The following is a 12,033-nucleotide window of genomic DNA, read 5'->3' as shown; positions in this document are numbered from 1 at the left end:
CTCCTGGCCTGACTTCAGTCTAGGCCTTTCAGCCTCCTGTTTTAGCGCTTACCCTCCTCGGGCAGCCGGACTCTGAAGTCGCCTTGTAGTTGGGACCTAAAATGCTGGCGAAACTCAGCGGTGCAGCAGCATCTATGGAACTTTGAAGCAGGGATCCTTGCGGTGTCGGGAGCCGGCATTTCCCCTTTGAATGCTCCCTTGGTTTTGGGCTTCCCCCGAGCTGGCGTGGCTTAGTAAATGGGGTTTCCCTCGCGGTCCCTGATAAAGGGCTTCCCCGCGATTCTGTGGTCGGCTTCGGATATCCCCGCGATTCGCAGCCGGGATTCCCCTCACCCCGGCGGTCCCTGTGAAAGGGAGCCGGGTGGCGTTGGGGTTCCGACATCGGACCTCCAGCAGGAGCTCTGAACGCTTCCTGCAGTAAAAAAGAGACCTGAAGAAGTTAAAAACTTACCTTCAGGTCCGAGCTGTTGGAAGCTCCAACAGCCTGTTGTTTGCGCAATGCGAGAGACGATATGCGCGCATGCGTGCTGGACGGGGTCTTCACGTAGTCACTCACGTGACTCCGAAGTAAAATTTCTGGTGGATCTCTTCCAACTGAATGACATCCTTCCTATAGCTGGGCATCCAGAACGGCACACAGTACATAGAACTAGGGTCTCTGAAGAAGGGTCTCGGCCTGAAACATCTTTGGTGTAAACCAGCATCTGCAATTCCTTCCTCAAAAAAGAACACAGGCCGTTATAGCATGGGAACAGGCCCGCCTGCTTACATTATCTGTGCCCAACATGATGCCAGGCTAAATTAATCTAAACTGCCTGCATGTGATCTATATACCTCCATTCCCTGCATACTCATGCACCTATTCAAAAGCCTCTTAAATGTGAGTATTTTGCTTCCACCACCACCTCTGGCAGCATGTTCCACCCACCAACTATTCTTTGTGTAAAATGAATCTCCCAGGACATCTCGTTTAAACGTTGTCCATCTCACCGTAAATCTATGGCCCCTGGCCTTTGATACTTTTTACATGGGGGAAAAGGTTCTGATTGTCTACCCTATCTATGCCTCTGATACATAGACATAGACATAGAAAATAGGTGCAGGAGTCGGCCATTCGGCCCTTCGAGCCTGCAACGCCATTCGATATGATCATGGCTGATCATCCAACTCAGTATCCCATCCCTGCCTTCTCTCCATACCCCCTGATCCCTTTAGCCACAAGGGCCACATCTAACTCCCTCTTAAATATAGCCAATGAACTGGCCTCAACTACCTTCTGTGGCAGAGAATTCCACAGATTCACCACTCTCTGTGTAAAAACTGATTTTCTCATCTTGGTCCTAAAAGACTTCCCTCTTATCCTTAAACTGTGACCCCTAGTTCTGGACTTCCCCAACATCGAGAATAATCTTCCTGCATCTAGCCTGTCCAACCCCTTAAGAATTTTGTAAGTTTCTATAAGATCCCCCTTCAATCTTCTGAATTCTAGCGTGTACAAGCCAAGTCTATCCAGTCTTTCTTCATATGAAAGTCCTGACATCCCAGGAATCAGTCTGGTGAACCTTCTCTGTACCCCCTCTATGGCAAGAATGTATTTCCTCAGATTGGGAGACCAAAACTGTACACAATACTCCAGGTGTGGTCTCACCAAGACCCTGTACAACTGCAGTAGAACCTCCCTGCTCTTATACTCAAATCCTTTTGCTATGAATGCTAACATGCCATTTGCTTTCTTCACTGCCTGCTACTTTGATAAACATTCATCAGGTCTCCACTCAGCTTCCAATGCTCCAGAGAAAACACACAACGTTTGTCCAACCTCCCTACAAAATAATACAATACCTTTTCATCCACTTAATTTTGTGGCATCTACAAAAACTGCCACATCCTTCCTGTATTGGGGCAACACCAAATGCACACTGTTACTCCAAGTATGTTCATACCAAGTGTGTGAGAAAGATCTGCAGATGCTGGTTGAAATCAAAAGTAGACACAAAATGCTGGAGTTACTCAGCGGGACAGGCAACATCTCTGGAGAGAAGGAATGGGCGACGTTTTGGGCGACGGAGTAGCCTCTTCAGAAAGCAGAAAAGCAGAACCCACTTTAGTGTTATCTGCAAACTAATCATGCCTTGTACATTCTCATTCAAATTATTGATATAAACCACAAATAGTAATGGGCTCTCACTGATCCCTGGGGCACAACACTAGTCACTGTTCTCCAGTCTACCTTGCACATCACCCTCCAACGATGATTCAGATATCGCAGCCACGGTGCCTGTAATTTCTACTCTAGCTTTCCACAGGGACCTCAGATACATCTGATCAGGCCTGAGAGATTTGTCTACATTCATATACCCGAGGATATGCAACACCTCCTCGACTGTAATACTGATTGTCCACAAGGCACTTCCATTAACATCAAAGTTCCCCAGTCTTCATGCCTTTCTCCACAGTAAAAGCAGCGGAGAAATCCTCATTGAAGATCTTGCCCATCTCCCACTGTTCCACACAGGCATGACCACTTTGGTCTCTGCAGGGCCTCATTCTCTCTGCAGTCGCCCTCTTTCAATTAATATTCTTATAAAATCTCTTTGGATATTAATATCCATTAATATTCTCTGCCAGAGCTATTTCTGCCTCCTTTTTCGCTCTCCTTCTTAAGTATATCTCTTAGTTCCCAAAACTCCTCTTGGGATACATTGTTTCCAGCTGCCTATACGTCTCACACCTCCTTCTTTTTCCTGACCAGAGCCTCAATTTCTCTAGTCATCCAAGCTTCCTTACACCCACTTGCCTTGGCCTTCACTCTAACTGGAACATGCAGGCCCTGGACCCATGATATCACACATTTAAAAGCATCCCACGATCCAGACATTCCTTTGCCTGCAAACAACCTGCTCCAATCAACATGTACAAGTTCCTGTCTGACATCATCAAGGTTGGCCTTGCCCCAATTGTGAATTTTAACTCACGGGCCTGTCCTTTCTTTATCCATAACTGTCTTAAAGCTAATAGATCAGTGGTCGCTGGTTCCAAAAGACTCGCCCATGAACACATCACTCACTAGTCCTTCCCAATTTCCTAAAGATAAATCAATCTTAGCCCTTTCCCATGTAAGGCCCTCTATGTATTGCCCAAGGAAACGTTCCTGACCACATTTAACCATATAACCATATAACAATTACAGCATGGAAACAGGCCATCTCGGCCCTACAAGTCCGTGCCGAACAATTATTTTCCCTTAATCCCACCTGCCTGCACACATACCATAACCCTCCATTCCCTTCTCATCCATATGCCTATCCAATTTATTTTTAAATGATACCATTGAACCTGCCTCCACCACTTCCACTGGAAGCTCATTCCACACAGCTACCACTCTCTGAGTAAAGAAGTTCCCCCCTCATGTTACCCCTAAACTTCTGTGTCCCTTAATTCTGAAGTCATGTCCTCTTGTTTGAATCTTCCCTATTCTCAAAGGGAAAAGCTTGTCCACATCAACTCTGTCTATCCCTCTCATCATTTTAAAGACCTCTATCAAGTCCCCCCTTAACCTTCTGCGCTCCAGAGAATAAAGACCTAACTTATTCAACCTTTCTCTGTAACTTAGTTGTTGAAACCCAGGCAACATTCTAGTAAATCTCCTCTGTACTCTCTCTATTTGTCCATTTGACAAATTCCACCCCATCTAAGCCTTCTGTACTATGAAATTCCTTGTCTATTGGGAAAATTAAAATCCCCTATTATGACAACCTTATCGTGTTGTAGCTCCTGCAATCTCCTGGTATATTTGCTCTTCTAATTCCTGTTGACTATTTGGGGGCAAGTTGGGCCAAATGGCCTGTTTCCACCGCTCTACAGTTTCTGACATCTGTGGTCCTTTTGCCTCCTTATCTATCTTTGTCTTCTTTTTATCTCTAGCCTTTGTTGATCTATCTGACAACAACCTCCCCCCACACCATCTGTATCTCCTATCACCTGCTATCTCCCCCTACTACAATGAGTCTGAAGAATGGTCCCAACCCAAGATGTCACCTAAGCATATCCTCTAGAGATGCTGTTTGACCCTCTGAGTTACTCTAGCACTGTGTGTTCTATCCAGTATCTGCAGTTCCATGTGTCTTGCTTAACAGCATTGATATATTGCAATGATTATAAACATTATTAATGTTTAATGTTTTATGTGTCATTCCTAACTGTCACTGTATGTCATGTTGTCACATGCGGGCGGAGCACCAATGCAAACTCCTTGTATGTGAATACTTGGCCAATACACTTATTCATTCATTCATACATACATGTCCAGAGGGATCTTGGGGTCCAACTCCATAATTCTCTGAAGTAGCAATTTCTGAAATTGGCTGAAATTGTATGCTATATGCTTCTTTATTGGTTGGGGTGATAAGTATAAGTGTTGCATAATTATAACACTTTGGTTAGGCTGCATTTGGAGTAACGTGTGCAACTTGTCGTTCCATTGCAGGAAGGATGTGGCGGCATGTGGCGCAGTGGTAGAGTTGCTGCCTTACAGTAGAAATGTTACAAAATTTTGAGATTTTTAAAAATCAAGTTATCCCATCAGATAAAGCATAAAAAGGAGTTTAATTTGACACCTAATTCACTTTCATATATTCAGTATTAAAAAAGTTATGGTCATTTTCATACTCAGAAATTAGCATCTTGTTCCCTATGGCTTTTCCATTGACTTAACACAAAAGCTATGATCGAGGACAGTGAAAAGCCCATAATTTTCTTAAAAATTAAGAGAACTGAAATAAATGTTAAGTTATTATAGATTGAAGCATTCTGAAACAAATATGAAACAATCTTACTTGGATGACCTGAAATTAAAGCATAAAATTAGTTAGTTACCTAATTGTAGCTAATTACAAAATTCATTACTAGATCTAAACATCTATCCATTTCTTAAGAAAAGATTAACATTTCTAAATAGCCTAAGTGTCCAAATAACATTCACACAAGAATTCACAATATAACATGATTTTTAAAACTCATTGTCATGAATTTATAGGCCAAATGGAAGGAAAATTCCATTTAGTGTTTAATTCCCGTAAATTAATGGCCGTTTTAATCATCTTGCGAGTGGGATTTTGTGGAACGCGATCGATTGGAACGTTGCGGTTGCAGTGAATTTAGGCCCCATATCGGCAGGAAAAACACTGCCGGTTCGTATGGGGCCTGAATCACCTTTTCGCAAATCCTAAGAAGCACGTTTGTATGTAAAATAAACAGCTTACTTTTAGCTGTCCCATACGGGAAATCCGTCCCGTTGTCGGCGTCGACGGCATTGGAAGCGGATTTTAATTTTACTCCAGCGCTGAAATTGTCCCGCAGTTTAAATTTATTTTTTTCACAGACCGGCAGTCAGAACAATTCTTCAGCATTAGCTAGCAGCTCGAGAAAATAAAACTCCGGCAGGCAGGCAGAAACCGCATTTTAACCCACCTCCAAGGCGTCAAAGTCACGCACATGGCCAGTGGCAGAACTGCAGCGCTGTTGAAGGTAAGTTTTGTAACATACCTACTTACAGCACTTGCAGCCCCGTAGACACTTGTGCCATCCTGAATACGTGTGCTGATTGTATGGAGTTTGTACCTTCTCTCCGTGACCTCATGGGTTTTCTCCGAGACCTTCCTCCCACACTCCAACGACGTACAGGTTTTTAGGTTAATTTGGATTGGTGTATGTGTAAATTGTCCCAGATGTGTGTAGGAGAGTGTTAATGTGTGGGTATTGTGGACTCGGTGGGCCGAGGGGCCTGTTTCCACGCTGTATCTCTAAACTAAACTTTGGAAAGAGTGCAGAAGCATTTACCAGGATGCTGCATGGAATAGGAAGTATTAGTGATATGAAGAGGCTGGGCAAACTTGGATTGCTTACTGTGCGGCCACGGAGAGACCCAAAAGCAGTTCATACAATTATTAGAGGCAGCCAGTCAGATTTTGTTTCCCAGGGCGGAATGATAAAATACTAGAGAGCATAGTTTTGAGGTCAAAGGGTGAAAGTTAAAAGATGGACCACTGGAAAATGAGGATGATGGACTGCTGGAAAATGATGCTAGAGAAGTGATAATGGGGAATAGGCAAAGGAGTTGAATAATTGTTTTCCATCAGTCTTCACAGTGGAAGACACCAGCAAAGTGCTTGATATTCAAGAGAGTCAGGGGGTGGAAGTTAGTGGAGTGACTATTACTAGGGAGAAGGTGCTTGGGAAGCTGAAAGGGCTGAAGGTGGATAAGTCACCTGGACTAGATGGACTGCACGTTAGGGTTCTGAACGAGGAGGGTTTAGAGATTGTGGAGGCATTGATAGGGATATTTCAAGAATCACTGGAGTCAGGATAGAACCCAGATGATTGGAAAATTGCCAATATTATCTCACTGCACAAGAAGGGAGCAAAGGAGAATAGTGGGAACTATAGGCCGGGTAGCCTGACTTCAGTGGTTGGTAAGATTTTAGACCATTACAAAGGATGAGGTTGTACTTAGAAGTTCATGGTGAAATTGCCCAAGCCAGAATGGTTTCGTGAAGGGCAGATCTTACCTGACAAATCTGCTGAAATTCGTTGAAGAGGTAAATAGCAGGACAGACAAAGGAGAATCAGTAGATGTTGTTTATCTAGATTTACAGAGAGCCTTTGATAAAGTGCTACACGTGAGGCTGCTAAGGAAGATGAGAACCCATGGTATCAAAGGGCAGATACTGACATGGATAGCAGGTTGGCTGGATGGCAGAAGACAAAGAGTGGCAATAAAGGGGGCTTTTTCTGGTTGGCTGCCAGTGACTAGCAGAGTTCCGCATGGGTTGGTGCTGGGGCCGCTACTCTTCACGTTGTATATTAATGATTTGGATGAGGGGATTGAAGGCTTTGTGGTCAAATATGATGATATGAAGATAGGTGGAAGGGCAGTCAGCGCAGAGAAAGCAGGGACTCTGCAGAAGGACTTGGACAGGTTGGCAGAGTGGGCAGAGAAGTGGCAGATGGAATATTGTGTAGCAAAGTGTGGAGTCATGCATTTTGATAGTAGGAATAAGGGCGCAGACTATTTTCTAAATAGGGAGAGAATCCAGAAATCGAAGGTGCAAAAGGACTTGGGAGTGCTGGTGCGGGATTCCCAAAATGTTAATCTGCAAGTCAAATCGGTAGTAAAGAATGGAAACACAATGCTAGCATTTATTTCATGGGGGCTTGTAGACAATAACAGGGATGTAATGCTGTGGCTCTATAAGGCGCTGGTCAGGCGGCATTTGGAGTATTGTGAGCAATATTAGGCACCATATTTGAGGAAGGATGTGCTGGCTCTAGAGAGGGTCCAGAGGAGGTTGGTCCAGGTGTATTTGAGTGCCGGATGGAAGTTAGTGGTGACATGGATTAAGTCAGTGAGTTCTGCTTTGGTGCAGGATATGGCACCAATGCAGTCGTCGATGTAGCGGAGGTAGAGTTCGGGGATAGGGCCACGGTACGCCTCGAACAAGGATTGTTCGACGTACCCATCGAAGAGGCAGGCATAGCTGGGGTCCATGCGGGTGCCTTGGATTTCGGGGAAATGGGAGGAGTCAAAGGAAAAGTTGTTGAGGGGAAGGACCAGCTCTGCAAGGTGGAGGAGGTTAGCATATGAAGAGGGTTTTACTGCACTAGGCCTGTACTCGCTGGAGTTTAGAAGAATGAGAGGGGACCTCATTGAAACGTAGTGAGTAAAGGTTTGGATAAAGTGGATGTGGTGATTATGGTTCCACTAGTGGGAGAGACTAGGACTAGAGGCCATAGCCTCAGAATTAAAGAACGTTCCTTAGGAAGGAAATAAGAAGGAATTTCTTGAGTCAGAAGGTGGTTACCTATGGACAGAGGAGTCAGTGTGGGAATGGGAAGAGGAGTGGGGGTAGTGTCATTGCAAGAGGTAGGATGGAGGATATGTAGTTCAGTGGGTGTCAGTGGGCTTTGTTGTATACGTCAGTCCATAGTCTGTCCCTGTGATGGAGGCAGAGCGATCTCTAAAGGGAGGGGGGGTTTGAGAGATTGTGTAAGTGAATTTGAGGGCAGGGTGGAAGTTAGTTTTAAAGTTCATAAAATCAATGGAGGCAACCCCAATGCAGTCATCAATGCAGTGGAGAAAGAGTTGGCAGATGATGCCAGTGTATGTTTAGATGTAACCAACGAAAATGCTGGCATAGATAGGGCCATGCGAGTATCCACAACTAGACCTTTAACCGGAAGAAACTGAGAGTGGTCAAAAGAAAAGTTGTGGTAGGTAAGGATGTTCAGCCATGTGGAGGCGAGTCTGAGTAGAGGGAAACTGATTGGGTCACTGTTCCCTTCAGGAACAACTGGAGGGTCTTGAGGCCTTCTTGTTGCGAGGGGGGGGTCGGGGTTGGGGGGGGGGGGGGGGGGTAGAAGGGGACTGGACATACAACTTAAAGATGATGCAACCGGGAACTAGAATGTTATTGAATAGGTGAAGGACGTGTGAGATGTCTCAGATAGACACATGACGGAGGTAACTGAAGCAGGTGTTATAACAGCATTTAAAAGATACTTGGACAGATGCATAGATAGAAAAGGTTTTGAGGGATTTGGGTCAAATGCAGGCAAATGGGACTAGCTTAGATGAGGCATCTAGTCAGCATGGAGGAATTGGGCTGAAGGGTGTGTTTTTCACTTTATAACTATTATTCTATTACTGAAAATACTTAACCTCATTATGTGAAAATAAAAACCACCTGCAAGCCTCTTCAAAATTTGGAAGCAACTAATTTCTCTGCAAAACTGCCCATTTCTCAGAAAGTTATTTAGTTTTAGTTAAGTTTACTTTAGAGATACAGCGAGGAAACAGGCCCTTTAGCCCACCGAGTCCGCACCGACCAGCAAGCCCTGCACACTAACACTATCCTACATACACATTAGGGACAATTGTTACTCTTTTACCAAGCCAATTAATCTACAAACATGTGCGTCTTTGGAGTGTGGGAGGAAACCGAAAATGTCAGAGAAAACCCACGCGGTCAGGGCGAGAACGTACAAACTCCATACAGACAGTACCTGTAGTTGGGATCGAACCCGGGTCTCTGGTGCTGCAAGCCTGTAAGGCAGCAACTCTACCGCTGCGACACTGCGCCACCCTTATTTAAGAAATAAGCTCTTGAATTTACTTGAGCAAAACACCAAGTACTGGAATAACTCAGTGGATCAAGCAGTATCTGCGGCAGGAATGGATCGGTGCCATTTCAGCTCAACTACTTTCTCCAGTGTAAAGAATGGTTCATTACAGATCCATTATCTCCAGCACTTTGTGTTTTACTCAAGATTTTAGTAACTGCAGTTCCTTGTGTCTCTCTTGCATTTACTTGTGCCTAAGCCTGTCAACAAACCCATTGTGCTTTTATCTTTTTGAATATAAATTAGAAAATGCAGTTGAAGTGAAGGAGAACGTGCCATATCCTTCAAGCTGTTGCTTCCTGGCTATGCAGCTATACTTTATCAGCAACATTGTTGTGTACAATATTAAATTGAGCTACACATTCCATTACAAGTACTTTGTGCGCTGTGGAAGGTGAAGTGATCTGTGGCAGAGTTAATTAGACCTCAAATTTTGAATTAACTATTTTTAAAAGAAAATTGATGATTACTTCATCAACAACATTTAAAGCTTCATTAAGGAAGGTCTGCTCCAGCAGCCTCAGGTTAAAAATTTTAACAAGCACTTTAGTGGATAATCTGTGTTATTGCCAACATATGTAAACTTCCTGATGCTAATTGCACTCAGCTGTGAATTGAACAATGTCTACTTGTCTTCAGGATTAATTATTCACATGTACAGATTGCATTTCTAAACAAGACACTCATAAATAATAAGACGTACATTATAGCAGATGGGCGAATTTATATTCCAACCAATGATCAGTTTATCAGAAACAAATGTGTGACATTTGACAGTAGGAAAACGCTAAATATTTACTGGCATTACAGCGACAATTAATTCCCTGCGCGATTGATTTTAAAGCACGATTGAAAGTAATTGGCACATTTTTTACACATTTATCACGGTCTAGAAGCAGCGATGAGTCCAGTCGCAGCAGGTTGTTCGTTTGCTGGAGTCAACATTTGGAACTGAAGAAAGTTTGACACTGAGCAGAGGGAGGAAGTTCTGGCCCAGCTGTCAATGTCAGAGACAAATGTCTTCACCACGATAACAAATGTCAAACGGTCTATGAATGCGTAAGTACATTTTGCTGTTTTGCATTGCGCATATGAACGTTTAATGTCCTTTACAGATGGAAACTGGTGCTGATGCAATCCATTATCCAGCCGAATGTTGGAAGAATGAGGTGAAATGTATTGTATCTGTGGGACTGCTCACAGGCATGAGAAGAAAGGTGGGTAGAAATGCTGAGGGGCATCCCGCCACAATCCAACCAAGCAATTATATTTCTTAACCGTATTTCCCCAGTCAACGATGCACATACTCACACCTGATCCACTATTTCACATGCTAGCAAAAATGTTACCTGGTGCAATCATGACAGCTTCAATTTTACTCTACACTTTTCTTTAAAATTGCATGTTTTCAATATTTAGCATTATAAAAGTGAGGTTCTTTTACAAAATTCAGTTGATTCAGTTTCCTGTAATAATCAAACTGCTTTAATTAGCGATGCCATATAGGTCTTGAATTTTTTAGGTGCCTGCTTTTTTCCATTATTGCTAAGAATTTTCCTTCAGTGTCTTGTGCCTCTTGTCTATTTCTCTTTCCCCCTTTTCCAATGATGTGGCTTTTGCTCCCTGATACATTCTCTGCTGATCTGCTAATGTTCTTTTTTTTTATGTTTGCCGTTTATTGCTTTTCAAGTTGCAGCTTTAGGGCTCTTGAAATTTTTGCCCTTAAATTCAATCCATAGCAAAGCCATGCACTCACATTTAACTTTGGATGCTTTTGAAGGCATCTTTAACAGTTATATATCATAGACATTTGAAAATATAAATCTGTCCCTAATAAGCCTGTTTGTTACTGGTGGTGGTGGGATTTGAGTTGTGTGGCTCCCATTCCCCGTGCACATCTGGGAAGGGTACACGGAAGATTTACGAGGATGTTGCCAGGACTAGAGGGTCTGAGCTACAGGTAGACGTTGAGTAGGCTGGGTCTCTATTCCTTGGAGCGCAGGAAAATGAGGGGTCATCTTAAGGAGGTGTACAAAATCATGAGAGAAATAGATCAAGTAGATGCACAGTCCCTTGCCCAGAGTAGGTGAGTCAAAGACCAGAGGACATACTGGTTTAAGGCGAAGCTGAAGAGTTAATAGGAATCCGAGGGGTAACCTTTTCACACAAAGGGTGGCGGGTGTATAGATGCCAGAGGAGGTAGTTGAGTCTGAGACTCTCCCAACATTTAAGAAACAGTTAGACAGGTACATGGATATGACACGCTTGGAGAGATATGGACCAGACTAGTGTAGCTGGGATATGTTAGCCGGTGTGGGCAAATTGGGCTGAGAGGCCTGTTTCCACCCTGTATCACTCTATGACTGTGACATCCTTGATCATGCGCTTACCTTTGCGAAGGGCCCCTCTTTTATTTGCTGTAATAATTCCTCATGTAGGAATAGATATAATTAAGATAATGTTAAGGTCAATTAATGTTCAAGTATCTACTACAATTTTGACATCTGAAGCCGAAATTAAGTCTACATCATTTTAAAATGGGTGTTTAAAAAACTGAGATCCTATCCTTTCCGCTGGGTGCCAATGTTCAAGGAAACTCTTAAGAATGTGTAACAGTGGCAGGCCTGGCTTATTGATTCTGCTACCATCTTGCTCAGTGTAATTGGTGCAGCCAAAGAAACTCATCAGGACATTGTCTGAAGATAGACACACAATGCTGGAGTAACATTTTGTATTTGTCTTCGGTGTATCTGCAGTTCCTTCCAGGACAATGTGCCGACTGGAATGACAATGAAAGAAATGGCATGTTGCTCAACTTGACTTGAAAGGATTTCACTGCATCTAACTGTGTTTGCC

Source organism: Leucoraja erinacea, chromosome 19, assembly GCF_028641065.1.
Source record: "Leucoraja erinacea ecotype New England chromosome 19, Leri_hhj_1, whole genome shotgun sequence".
Classification (NCBI taxonomy): Eukaryota; Metazoa; Chordata; class Chondrichthyes; order Rajiformes; family Rajidae; genus Leucoraja; species Leucoraja erinaceus.
This window is presented reverse-complemented; position numbering follows the sequence as displayed.